The sequence below is a fragment of the Mauremys reevesii genome, linkage group 1 (genome assembly GCF_016161935.1).
Source record: "Mauremys reevesii isolate NIE-2019 linkage group 1, ASM1616193v1, whole genome shotgun sequence".
Taxonomy (NCBI): Eukaryota; Metazoa; Chordata; order Testudines; family Geoemydidae; genus Mauremys; species Mauremys reevesii.
In genome coordinates this window covers 121,124,987-121,138,570 of record NC_052623.1, presented here as the reverse complement: position 1 = coordinate 121,138,570, position 13,584 = coordinate 121,124,987, and the positions used below count along the sequence as shown (strand labels likewise).

Genomic DNA, 13,584 nt, shown 5'->3' with positions numbered 1-13,584 from the left:
CAGTTTGGAGACAGCCAATCAGGGCCAGGCTCAGACATATATAAAGGCTGCTCAGGAAGGGAGCAGTCAGTCTGTCCCAGGCCTCAGAGAGGGGAAGGTCAGTCTCCAAGGGTGGAGACTAGCACCATGGACAGCGCAGTGCTGGCCAGGGCTCAGGGAGGCTAGAGCGCTTGAGCCCATAGCTGCCAGGCTGCAGGCCCTGAGGGAAGGGCCTAGCGAGTGCAAGGGGCCGTAGAGGAAGCGGCCCAGGGAAGCGGACAGACGAGGGGAGAGAAGGAGGACAGTGAGGCTGATGCCAGAGGGTCCCTGGGCCGGGACCTAGAGTAGAGGGTGGGCCTGGCTCCCCCCCTTCCTCCTTACAGTACACCCAGCCAATGGCCGTAGGAAGCGGCCATTATACTATGCCAGATCCCTGACAAGAGGGATTGGACTCAGAGGGCAGTTGGACATAGTGGCTGGGGCATAGGACTGCTGATCACCGACTCCCCCCCCGGAAGGGGGTGCAGATGGACTAAGGGGCACTGCCGGAGGGCAGTGGCCTCGAAGAGGACACCACCGAGCAGGCAGCAATGCGGGTCCAGAGACAGCAACAGAGGGCAGAACGACGGATGGGACACCACCAGGAGGGGGCGCTCCACTGGACAGAACTAATTCCTGGAGTCACCAGCAGGAGGCGCCAGGTGGTGAGTCCCACCCCGTTACAGGTCATGTCTACACTACAAACTTATGTTAACCTAAGTTATGTTGGCATACAGCGGCTGCAGTTATTACATCACTTGTACATGTGCATACTTGGTTCCTTCCGTCAGTGGTACACATCCTCACCAGGAGCACCTGTATCCATGCTGAGTGCATTGCACCATGGGTAGGTATCCCACTGTGCAACTCATCACCATCCAGTGCAGTCTTTTGGGAAGTTTTCGCAAGGACTGATGGCAGCCGAAATGAGTCACCCAAGGGTGACTGCGAGCAGGGGGTCCACTTCCCATAATGCAGTAGTCTCCATCCCATAGTTTAATCAGCAACCATAATTTTTACTCCTTCTTTTCAAAGTCCCACAAACCCATGCATCCTTTCTCACTGTCCGCCGTCTCTGACAGAAACATGGAGCCTGCACAGCTCTCGCAACTGTGATGAGCGTCGCGAGCACAACGCACCTAATACTGCAGTATTTGCATAGCTGCAAGAGGAGCTGCAGAGAAAATGACAGTTCCTTGGAGGCTAGATTGCTGTGGACATAGAAAGAAACAATTCAAGATTGTCGGTGGCATTCGCAGAGCAGCTGCAGATGGTAGAGTGCCCGTTCTGTTGCCTGACAAACAAGCACTGACTGGCGGGATGGCATCATCATGCAGGTTTGGGATGACAAGCAGTGGCTGCAGAACTTACAGATATACAAGGCCACATTCCTGGATTTGTGTGCTGAACTTGGCCGAGCCCTTCGGTGCAGGGACATTAAAATGAGAGCTGTATTTAAAGCAGAAAAGCAAGTGGTGATTGCACTGTGGGAAACTGCAATGCCAGATTGCTATGGGTCAGTCAGTATTCTGACTCAATTTGGAGTCGGGAAATCCACTGCAGGGTCCACTGTCATGCAAGTGTGCAGGGCCATTAATCATCTCCTGCTGTGCACGACTGTGACTCTTGGCAATGCACTGGACATAATGAATGACTTTTCAGCAATGGGGTTCCCAAACTGTGGAGGGGAAATAGATGGCACACATATTCTGATTTTGGCACCACACCACCTTACCACAGAGTACATCAACAGAAAGGGTTACTTTTCTATGGTTATGCAAGCATTGGTGGATCATCAGAATGTTTTACCAATATCAATGTGGGCTGGTCAGGGGAGGTGCATGACACATGCATCTTTAAGAACACAGGACTGTTCAGAAAGCTGCAAGCAGGGACTTTCTTCCTGACTGGCAGATTACCATTGGGAATGTTGAAATGCTATTAATGATCCTGGGTGACCCACCCTACCCTTTCTCCCATGGCTCATTAAGCCATACACCAGCCACCTCAATAGCACCAAGGAGAGCTTCAACTATAGACTCAGCAGGTGCCGGATGACAGTTGAATGTGCTTTTGGTTGTCTGAAGGGTCGCTGGCATTTGTCTACTTACAAGATTGAACTTCAGTGAGAAAAATATCCCAATGGTTTATAGCTGCTTGTTGTGTCCCGCATAATATCTGACAAGCAAAATGGGAAACGTTTCTGCTAGGATGGAAGTGGAGTGGTTGTCAGCTGAATTTGAACAGCCAGATAAAGGGTTATTAGAAGAGCTCAATGCAGAGCTAGATGGCTCAGGAAGGCTTTGAAAGACCATTTTAATAGTGAGCCAGAGTAGTGTGTGTTGTTGTGGTGTGCTGTACCTGGCCTTGCTCTTTTGCAGCCTGGTATGAATTTTATGGTGATTGCTGTGTATGTAGGAATATAACAGTGTCAATGCACCTATTAATGTTTGTGAATGATGTTATGAGTTGACATACTGTTGACATGAGTTGATGTTCTGATGTTATGAGTGACACTGCAGTAACAGGTAACTGACCGCTGCCAGACCTGCTCAGCACCAGTCAGCCAGCATATGCTGTGAACTAATAAAGATGAATTTTGTTTTAAAAAATAATTGTATTCTGTAACATGAAGTAGGCAATAAACATTCAAAACTTAATAAAATTTAAAAACTGATTGGACTACCGTGGAGTCAAAAATAGGTCCTGCCTCGCTGCACGGCTGGATCCCCCAGTCACCTGTCCCTCATACTCCTGCTATACTTCCTTGTCCACCTTCTCCTCCTCACTGTTCATGGCAGGGCCTCTGACTTGGAGTCCTTGGAAGTATCCACAGTGCTTGGGGCCGGGGGCGGGAGCAGGTGTGTCTGCCAAGTAAGGCTTGTAAAAGTGACAGGTCTGCAGCTTGGCTCTGAATTGATTGCTGGCCTCCCTGGTGTTCTTGGTACGCCTGCCACAGCTCCTTGAATTTCATGCGGCACTGCTGCTGGCACCTGTCATAGCCCTTCTCCTGCATCCCCTGAGCAATCTGCTCGTAGAAATTCACATTTCTATGGCTGGTCCGTAAGCTGTGCCTGCACGGCCTCTTTTCCCCACAGGCCCAGGAGAGCCAATATCTCCTGTCTACTCCAGGCAAAAGTGTATCTGTGGCATGTAGCTGGCATGGTCAGTTGAGCAGTTACACACTCAACAATGGAGAACTGCTAGGTGTGCTCGCCAAGCCAGGCTGCCAAGAAAAGGAATTTCAAAAATTTGTGAGGCTTTAAAGGGGAGGGGCGGCTTTCTATCTGCCTGACCAGAGGAATTCACAATGGTGACCAGAGCCATTAGTGTGGGGCATTGTAGGACAGCTGCTGGAGTCCAGTAACAGTTTATGTAAGCATAGGGTGACCAGACAGCACGTGTGAAAAACTGGGACGGGGATGGAGGGTAATAGGTGCCTATATAAAATAAAGCCACAACTATCGGGACTGCCCCTATAAAATTGGGATATTTGGCACCCTACATAAGTAGCACAGTGTCTACACTCTGACTGCATTGACCTAATTACATCAACCGTGACTCTACACTGCTCAGGCAGGTGGTGTTATTAAATCAGTGTAGCAGGGCGCTTACGTTGGCGGGAGCCAAATTCAACTGAAGACATGTCCACAGTTAGGTCAATGTAAGCTGCCTTGTGCCAACCTAACCATGTAGGGTAGACTAGGCCTATATTTTTCCATTCCTGTAAGGTTTATTGAGGGGGCCCACAATATCCACCGACACTCTAGCAAACACCTATTTAATAATGGGCAGAGGTTGCAACAGTGCTTTGCAGGGTCCCTTCGACCTCTTATGCTTCTGACATAAGGCACAACTCTTACAGTATCTGTCTCAAACAGCTGAGGCCAATAGAAATTCTTTTTAAGCCTGCCACAGATTCTCTCCACTCTTAAGCATCCTGCAAATGGACAATCATGAGCTAATTGGAACAATTCTCAAGACCTCAGCAGGACTATCTCTTTCTCCCTGTGGGAGCCTGTCTATACAACAAACCTCTGACAAAAAAAATTTACCTTCTCCTTCCTCAACCGGGGTATTATTCTCAGCTCCAACCTTCTTCTGGTCCAGAGAACGGTCATCTTGTTGAGCCTTCACCATTTCCTTTTGAGCCTCACTTAAATTTAGAGCAGACTCTGGGTTTACCATGGTGCCAGGCTCAGAGTCAGAAGGGGCCCCGGCCAGCCCGATACCCTGGCCGGCTGAGCTAGCCAAGAAAGCTGCCCCCACCCCTGCTTCACCTATTCCCACCCCTGCTCTGCCCCAGCCCTGCCCACACTCCACTCCTTCCCCTGAGCTATGTCCCAGGGGACTGCAGCAGGGGTCGGGCGCGCCCTGCACTCACAGGGTGGCGGAAAGTGGAGCGATCAACTCGGTGTCACCAATGAGTGCTGGGGAGCGGTTCCCCCCTGCCTCCCAAGTCCCAAGGCTGGGATCCAGGGGAGCAGAGTGGAGCGGGCTTGGGGCCAGGTCACTCCACTTCCCGCCACCCCGTGAGTGCGGGGTCGGGCCTGCCCTGCAATCACCGCGCGGCAGGAAGTGGAGTGACCCGGCCCCAGCCCGCTCCGCTCTGGCTCGTGCTGGGGGGAAGTTTCACTGTCGAGTGCAGCCTCACTGTCGAGTCCCTGTCCCAGGGTGGGGTGAGGAGAGGCTGCAGGGTAAAATCCCATCTCCATGCAACCAGTGGCCTGTGCTTCCCACTGCCATGTTGGAGCCTCCACATTTATTTACTGACAAATAAAATCTGCAGAATTTTAAAATATTGTGCACAGAATTTTTAATTTTTTGGTGCAGAATCTCCTCAGGAATATGGGGTGCTGTGCAGCTGTGATGGTGGGACTATAAGGAAGGTGGTGGGCCAGTCTATGGGCGGGGGGCGCTGGGCGAGCAGTGTGGTGTGCAGGGTGCGGTGCAGTTGTGATGGGAGGCCAGCGGGGAAGGTCTCTGGGTGAGTGGGTGCTGGGCATAAGGGTGAGGCACTGGGGAGGGAGGGAGGTGGGGTGGTGCGAGCCCACCCTCAAGGGGAAGGGGCATGCTGGCAGCACAGGGTTGGGCAGGCCAGTGTGCATCTGGCAGCTGCAGGTTCGTAAACAGTGCCCTCTTGCTGGGCTGCGCAGAGCGGGGCTGCTCCCGCTGCGCTGTGCTGTGCCTCATTGCCCCCAGCCCGCCTTTCACTCTTGAGACTGACCATCCCGCCCCCCTGCACCTTGCCCCATGGGGGCCCACAAATATGTTTGGTGCCAGGCCCACAAAAAGTTAATCCGGCCCTGGACTCTGGCACAGCAGAAGAATTCTCACACTCTTCCTCTGAAGCCAAGCCGCTACTCTCAATAGACAAAGGATTGAGGATATTCTCCCCTCTCTCTCACAGCATTCCCTGCTGTCCACAGACAAAGCAGGTGAGTCAGAGCCACACTCTCTCTGGCTGCATGTTAGATAGAACATGAACCTGCTTAGACATGGCTAAAATGCTATTACCTATTAAAATATCAGCAGGCAGCAAATTTCTGACCCTTAAAATCCTCCCACTCAAGGGAGATCTTAACCAAAGCCACAGTCACAGAGAACTCAGACAAAGCTAATATATTTAAACTCTTACCAGGGAGTTTGGATTCTTCTCTTACCAAACTCTCCTTCACCAAAGTGCCTTGGGATGCCATATCTCTCCAGCCTACAATCTATGCCATTCACTCTAGCATTCTTAGTAAGCTCTTCACTACCTTCCCAAGACAGAGCTCTAACATTGTTCACTGTGCTATGCACTTCCTCTGCTGTTCCCTCTGGGGCCACGGTAGTAGCACTGGGGGTGCAGGTCATAGGGTGACCTTAAGTTTGGGGCAATTTGGCTTTATATGGCCAAGAGACCTGCAGTGACAGCAGACTACCTGCCTTCCTTTAGGGCAAGGGATTTTAAAACCTGGGATCCCTTGAGGTGTTTTTTTTTTTAATCAAAGTTGAGATTAGGTTTATTCCTAGACTCCTTTTTTCTCTTAACTTGGGGAAAAGAGAGATTACCCTTCCCCTGAGGTTTGCACCCCTCATGAGTCCTTGATTCAATATATTCATCAGCAATTTCTGCTGCCTCCAAAAGAGTGGAACGTTTTCCACCCCCTCCCCCAGATGGCTGCTATTATCTCATCAGTCACCATTCACAATAGTTCTTGCACTATCATTTCAAACAGTTTTTCATAGTTACCTTTAGGCTTCCCTTTATCCATCTTTTCACAAAATTATACATTTTATGCACATATTGAACATGCGTGATACTGTCAGACATTTTAAAATTTCTACACTTCAATCAATAGGACTCAAGGGTAATCTTAAACCTTTTCAAAACATTCTCTTTAAATTTCTTATACACCTTTAGCACACCTTGCTCCATATCATTAAAAACTTGTCTTGCCTTCCCAGGTAATCTGGTCAAAAGGACTGGCAACCACTTATCCTCTGGAATCTTGTGATTCCCAGTCTGTCAAAGGTGGACAGTCAGTCTCTTGAGTGGGCTTTCTCCCACTCCCCAGTGCTTTGGGTGGGGTACTCACTGGCTAAGGCTGCTGCTTTTGCCGCTCCAGTACTTTGAGCTGCGAAGTGTGAGCTTCCATCTGTTTCTGGTGTGCTCTCTCCTTAGCTTGCAGTTGTTCCATGCATCTGCGGTAAGTTTTGCATCTTTCATAGACTCTCTCCTCCACCTCCCCATTTTCTTCCTTTCCCTTGATCTGGAGTTCCATCATCAGTACCTGGTGCTCACATTCTTCCTGGGCTGCCTGGTGCTCCAGCTGAATCAGTTCCACTGCAGCGGTCTCTGTGGCAACTGGAATAGGGGGTGCTCAGACCATACTCAGTCAAAAAGACTATGAGTGCAGCTCTCAGTTCCTCATCTGAAGCTTTCTTTTTGGGATATTCCCCCTATTTCTTGCATAATTTTTCAATGTTGTTTGTTTCAAGACCCTCATCTTACTGCGATTCACTCATTGTGACTAATCTTAAATACTTTAAAACTCTCAATATAAAATTTAAACTTTTAATAGCACTGGGGTTATAAGCTATAAACCCAATTAACCTGTGGCATGTGAATTCTGCCAAGACTATGCCAATTGTCAAACTGTCTGGAATGACTCACGACCGTGAGTGTCAACCTCAGGACAGACTGTCAAAAACAAGGCAGACATCTCAAACTGGTGGTGTGTTCTATACTTAGACTTCACAAACCCAGTAACAAATGTGAATGCCTGGATCACTACAACAGCCTTACCATGGAGTATAACATAGTCCTATTAGGCTCTCCAGTCTATCTTACCACCCAGGCAAGCTGGTAAATGGTCACTTACACCAAAAATCACAAAATATTCAGGTTGCTTCCAGTCCCAAAAGACCAGTCACTTACCGCAGATCAATTGGTACCCTAGATCTTACACAAAGACAACACCTGTAGCCAATTCTGTAATAAACTAACTAAAGGTTTATTAACTAGGAAAAAGAAATAAGAGTGATTTACAGGTTAAAGCAAGCCAACATACACACAAATAAGTTGCAATCTAAATCCTAAGAGAGACAGAGTGATAGTGATCTGTCAATTCAAGATATCTCTTTCAGAGCAAACCGAGGGATAAACCTGGGGGATCTCCTGCCTCAGTTTAGAGTCTCTGGCCCTGTGAGAGTTCAAACAGCAAAGAGATGAAAAAATTTCTTGTGACTCCCCGTTTTATCTTTTACATTTAGTCTTCAGGTCTATGAGATGAGCTGCCTTACACTTAACATTTCCAAGGTGTGATAGGGACATGCATCAATCCTTTGCGTCACAATGTTTGTTAATAGCTCGTTTAATCTTTATAGGCCTCCTGAATGGAGGGAACAATTCCCATTCCTGGCTTCACAAGTTCAGAGCAAACATTTTCCAAATTATAAAGCAAAACTTACATATTTCCTTATAGCATGGAATACAGCATTACAAGTGAGATTATTGCATGCAGCAACTTACAAGCATTTCACAGAGACTAAACACATTCTTATAAGACTAATACCTATTTTGAACAAAACTAACATACAGTGAGCTGATTTGGTTCCAGCTATGAATTTGTCAGTTCTTAGTTAATCTCTATGGCCTTGGCACTTGGTTTAACAGCATCACACTCTGATTTCCAGATTTATGTCTACCAACCCTTTTAGAGCTCTCTCACCTATTCTTGTAAAGGGAAGAAAACTCACAAAGCTCAGCAGATTTCCTTCATTTTGCTTGATAGACGAGTGGGTACGGAGTATACCTCTCATTTCTGACAGTGACCCTTGACTGTCAGCAAGAAAACTGAATGTACTCACATTTCTTTTAACTTCCCAGCATTCTTTATAGAACTAGTACGCATGGAAAAACTCTCCCACCATGCATTTTAATTTCAATTACTCACTCATGAGAAGTTACAGATATTCAGGATATTTTTGCTTTGGGTCCCTTCTTTGGAGATAGTGAGCGAGTGAGCCTCTCACCAAAATGTTATAAGGGAACCAACCCACAGGAAAAAGGAGACATAAATTTAAAATAAGGAACCTGAAAAAGAGCTCTGTGTGGCTAGAGTGACCAGACAGCAAATGTGAAAAATCGGGACGGCGGGTGGAGGGTAACAGGAGCCTATATAAGAAAAAGATCCAAAAATCGGGACTGTCCCTATAAAATCGGAACTTCTGGTCACCCTATGTGTGGTTCAAAAGCTTGTCTCTCTCACCAACAGAAGTTGGTCCAATAAAAGATATTACGTCACCCACCTTGTTTCTCAAATAAGGGGTATAAGTGATCTCCTGGATTCTACCCTTTTTTAGGAATCCTCATTCTCCCCGACTGTCCTATGCATTGCATGTGTCTAAGGGTAGGTCTACACTAAGGCTACATCTACACTACAGCCAGATTGACGCTCCGGCGATCGATGCGCCGGGGGTCAATTTAGTGGGTCTAATGAAGACCCACTGTATCAACCGCAAATAGCTCTCCAGTCGATCCCAGTACTTCACCCCGAATGAGAAGAGTAAGGTAAGCTGACAGGAGAGTGCCTCCCATCAGCCCAGCATGGGTAGACACCACAGTAAGTCGACCTAAGCTATGTCGTTATTCACATAGCTGGAGTAGCGTAACTTAGTTCGACTTACTGCGGTAGCATAGACATGGCCTAAAAATGCTACATCGCCGCAGGCCACTGGATCACTTCAATGAAAATGCTCCTACACCAGGCGTGAGCAAACTTTTTGGCCCAAGGGCCACATTTGGGTGGGGAAATTGCATGCAGGGCTATGAATGTATGGCTGGGGACAGGGGTTGGAGTGTGGGAGGGAGTGCGGGGTGTGGGAGGGGGTGCGGTGTGCAGGAAGGGGATCAGGATAAGGGTTTGGGGTGCAGCAGGGGACTCAGGGCAGAGGGCTGGGAGCTCAGGGCAGGGGGTTGGGGTGCAGAGTGCAGGAGGAGTTTGGGGTGTAGGTTCCAGCCCGGCAGTGGCGCTCAGCAGGACTAAGGCAGGCTCCCTGCCTGCCCTGGCCCTGTGCCGCTCCTGGAAGAGGCCAGCATGTCCGGCAGTGGCTCCTGGGGGTGGGGTGGGGCAGGCAGCTCCGCTGACCACTGCCCTCACCTGTGGGTACCAGCCCTGAAGCTTCCACTGGCTGTGGATCACCGTTCCCGGCCAATGGGAGCTGCGGGGTGCGGTGCCTGCAGGCGAGGGCGGTGCATGGAGCCCTCTGTCCCCCCCACCCACCCCAGGGGCCACAGGGACGTGGTGCCGGCTGCTTCTGGTAGCGGGGCCGGGGACAGGACAGGCAGGAAGCCTGCTTTAGCCCTGCTGCGCCACGGGGCTGACAATCCCATGGGCCAGATTGAAAGCCCTGACAGCCGGATCCAGCCTGCGGGCCATAGTTTGCCCTCCCCTGTCCTACACCCACAGAAGAGAGATCTCCTACCAGTGCAGTAAATCCATCTTCCCACAAGTCAGTAGCTATGTCAATGGGAGACGCTCTTCCACCAACTTAACACTGTCTACACAGGGAGTGGGTTGGTATAACTACATCACTCTGGGGTGCAGATTTTTCACACCCCGAGCCAGATAGTTATACTGACAGAGCTCTGTAGTGCAGACCTGGCCTGACTTAAGCTATGTCTACACTATGGACCTTACAAGGCACAGTATAGCGCTGTAAGAGAGACGCTCTCCCACCGACATAGCGCTGTCCACACTGGCGCTTTTGTCGGTGAAATGTATGTCTGTCGGGAAAGGGGGGAGGGGTCACAACCCTGACTGACAAAAGTTTTACCGGCAAAAGTGCTAGTGTGGACGTAGCACTACAGCGGCCTGCGGGCTGCAGTGGTTTTAGCGTAGACCTACCCGTGCGCCCTGGACTTCGCTGAGTTTCAAGAGCCCCATGCATGGCTCTGGACGCTGGGCTGAGAAGTGCCACGGGGCTATTGGTCTGTAGTACCTAGGAGTTTTGCATTAATCGAGGGGTGGGCTGTGGGGTTGTTTTTTTTGGCAATGTCTCATCATCCAACGCCCCGGGAGGCTGGAGGGGCCAAGCGGGAAGCGCATCCACAGTTCCGGCCCTAGCGGGAGATGGACGATCTGCCCCGGCTGCGGCATCCGAGCCGCCGGCCCCTGCCCCGCACAGGGACGAGTCTCCGGCGGAGAAGCCAGGAGCGGCGCAGCATCCCGCCCTGCTCCCGACCCCGCAGCCAGGCCTCCCCCTGCCCCGGGCGGGCTCGGCAGCGCCTCCGCGGGGTGGGCGCTGCGCCCGGAGCCCCGTCTCCACCTACCGGGCCCTGCAGCGCCGCTCACCGCAGCCTCGGTCTCCCCCGGCGGGGCGGCAGCTCCGGGGCCTCCCTCACTCGGCGGCGCAGGCGGCCGGGGGAAGCGGCTCTGGCGGCTGCATCGCTCCCCGCCCCCCCGTCTCCTCCTCCCGCTTCCAGGCGGCGGCTCCGCCTCACCCCGGCTCAGCGGCTGCCCGGCCCGGCTGCCTCCTCCACATCCCGCCGGGCCCCGCGGAGGAGAGGCGGGCCCGGCCCGGCCCCGCAGGCGGCCCCCGCCGCGCTGGAGCAGCCCCTCTCCCGGCCGGGGCGGGGGCGGAAGCAGCGGGGCGCAGGCGAGACCCCACCTCCAAGGCGCAGCAGCGCCTCCCCAGGCGGCATCTCAGGCCAGCTCCCTCCCCGGGCCTGGCTCTGTCCGCAAGGGGGGGAGGCGACACCAGCACAGCCCCCACCCCAGGGCCGGCTCTGGGTTTTTTGCTGCCCCAAGCAAAAAAAATTTTTGGCTGACTCACGCCTCCCTTTTTTTTTTTTTTTTTGGCTTTTACACGTTTGCACTTTGCACTGTTATTTTTTTTACTGTTTACTTTTTTTTTAAATAAATGAAAACAGAGAATTTGTAGTTAGTGAAATAAAACAATTCCCGCCCCCTCCCCAGCTTCTTATTGAAGGTGGACTTTCTAACAAGTCTGAGTACTGCTGGGTCTGGCTCTGTGTTGGCTTGTGGAAATAACACAGTTAGTATTGGGGGGGATATCCCCATTTAGGGCCCCCACTGAGCTAGCCCCGCCTGTGCCCAGTGCTGCCCCGCCACCCAGCTGCTCCCCAGGCTAGGCGCAGGGGGAGGGTGGCAACCCGGGTGATGCGCTTCGCTCTGCTCACCCGCATCATAGAAGGCGTCCAGCACCGCCGTCTCCCCGAAGTCCAGCTCCCCGAAGTTAACCTTGGTAAACTGGACTCCCTGCGCCTCGCAGGCTTGCACCAGGCACTGCAGCACCCCGACTTCCGGGCTCCGTGCCCCAGCCCTGACTTTCAGGCTGTCGTTCAGCACATACACTGCCCGCAGGGAGCGCTGTCGCGGGGCTGGGATGCTGCCTTCCCCTCCTGGCCCCGCTGCCACCGTCTCGGCCCCGGGCTGCTGCTCCGCTTCCTCGCTGAGGAAATGCTGCTGCTCCACTGCAGCGCTCCTGCTGCCCTCCATGGCGCCCGACGGCCGCCCTGCGCTCAGGACCATCTCTAGGGTTTTTTCCGAAAAAAAAAGAATGGCCAGAATGCCGCCCCTGGAAATGTGCCGCTCCAAGCACACGCTTGCTTTGCTGGTACCTAGAGCCGGTCCTGCCCCACCCCAGAGCCGCTGCCTGCCTCCCTCCCTGGGGAGCACACTCCTTGGGCACTCATGGGGAGGCATCCTAAGCCCGGGCTTCAAGACCCACTGGGGTTTGAGGGTAGCTGAGGATGTGGCCGGGGATCTTGGTTCAGTGAGACCTAATTGCAGTCGTTTTCGTTTAAATCCCCACGTTCAAATGGTCCCAGGCTGTTCAACCCGCTTAGTATTTATCTAATAATAAAATCATAACCAATGTCTTATAAAGCCCCAGTCCTGCACCCTGCCCTGTGCCCCTGGACACCCATTTCCATAGGATTATGGACCAGTTCAGGAATCTGCCCATGGATCACATTGAAGAATCCAGGCCTGAGTGCAGGGCTGCTAATTCTCACCAGTTTATTGTGAGTCTGACAATATCTGTTAGAGCCCAGCTGCTGGAGTCACCCCGATTACGTGACACTCTCAGCGTTCTTTCTTAATATGTTTCTAGCCCTCCCACTTGCAGAGAAAAGCTTGAAACTGTGATCTTGTTTCCCAAAGACTCAAACACTCAAAAGTCATGTAAAACAACCCCACATTTATTACGTTTTAAGGTCTCATGATTTAAAAAAAAAAATTTTGACACTTGGGATTGGCAATAAATCTAGTAAAACATGGTTCCCAAACTGCACTCCACAGTTTCATCATATGGATTAAACCAGTTTAGGGAGGTTGAGTCTGAAAGATTCACTCACAGTCACTAACTTGTAATGTGTATAATCTCTTATTCGAAGCCCCAGGAAGTAGTACTTAGTGTACTAAATTAAATGGCTTCTTCCCTCACTAGTTAGCCAGAAGGCAACACCCCTGTCTGTTAGATTAGGATTTAGTCACTATAATCCATGCCTTTTCAGGCTTGACTATTGTAGTGTAATGCGCTATATTGGAGGCTGACCAAAAAGGCCACATGGAAACTGTAGCTGGTGCACATGCTGTACTCAGCTTACTAAGCAGATCAGGCCAATGAAAGTACATCACATCAGTGCTTCATATGCCACCTCGATTATAGTTAACTATACAGTGGAAAATTCATTTAAAGAAGCTAGTCCTCATCAGAATGGCTAGAGTAGTGAACCAGGATTCAGGAGACCTGCGTTCTATTCCAGGCTCTTCAATTTAGCTGCTGGATGATGACTTCAGGCAAGTCACTCTTTGCACCTCCATTTACCCTTCTAGAAAATAGCGATGATGATGCTCCTTTGTAAAAGCAACAAAGAGTCCTGTGGCACCTTATAGACTAACAGACGTTCTGCAGCATGAGCTTTCGTGGGTGAATACCCACTTCTTCAGATGCAAGTGGTGGAAATTTCCAGGGGCAGGTTTATATATGCAAGCAAGAAGCAAGCTAGAGATAACGAGGTTAGTTCAATCAGGGAGGATGAGGCCCTGTTCT

General features: G+C 51.0%; 1 protein-coding gene across 5 annotated transcripts in view; it reads right to left on the bottom strand.

Moving 5' to 3' along the window:
• The window catches only part of CHST10 (carbohydrate sulfotransferase 10), a 30,827-nt gene extending 19,683 nt beyond the window's left edge, over positions 1–11,144 (bottom strand). Inside the window, exons 1-2 of one of the 5 annotated variants that reach the window (XM_039513623.1) lie at positions 10,838–10,934; positions 6,600–6,868 (exon numbers count right to left, since the gene is read on the bottom strand). The gene's annotated coding sequence lies outside the window, so the exon portion shown is untranslated. Of the gene's footprint in view, positions 1–6,599; positions 6,869–10,837 lie in introns of those variants that run through there. The other 4 variants (XM_039513640.1, XM_039513609.1, XM_039513633.1 and 1 more) reach the window with 4 other exon arrangements.
• Between the last annotated feature and the right edge of the window lie 2,440 nt (positions 11,145–13,584).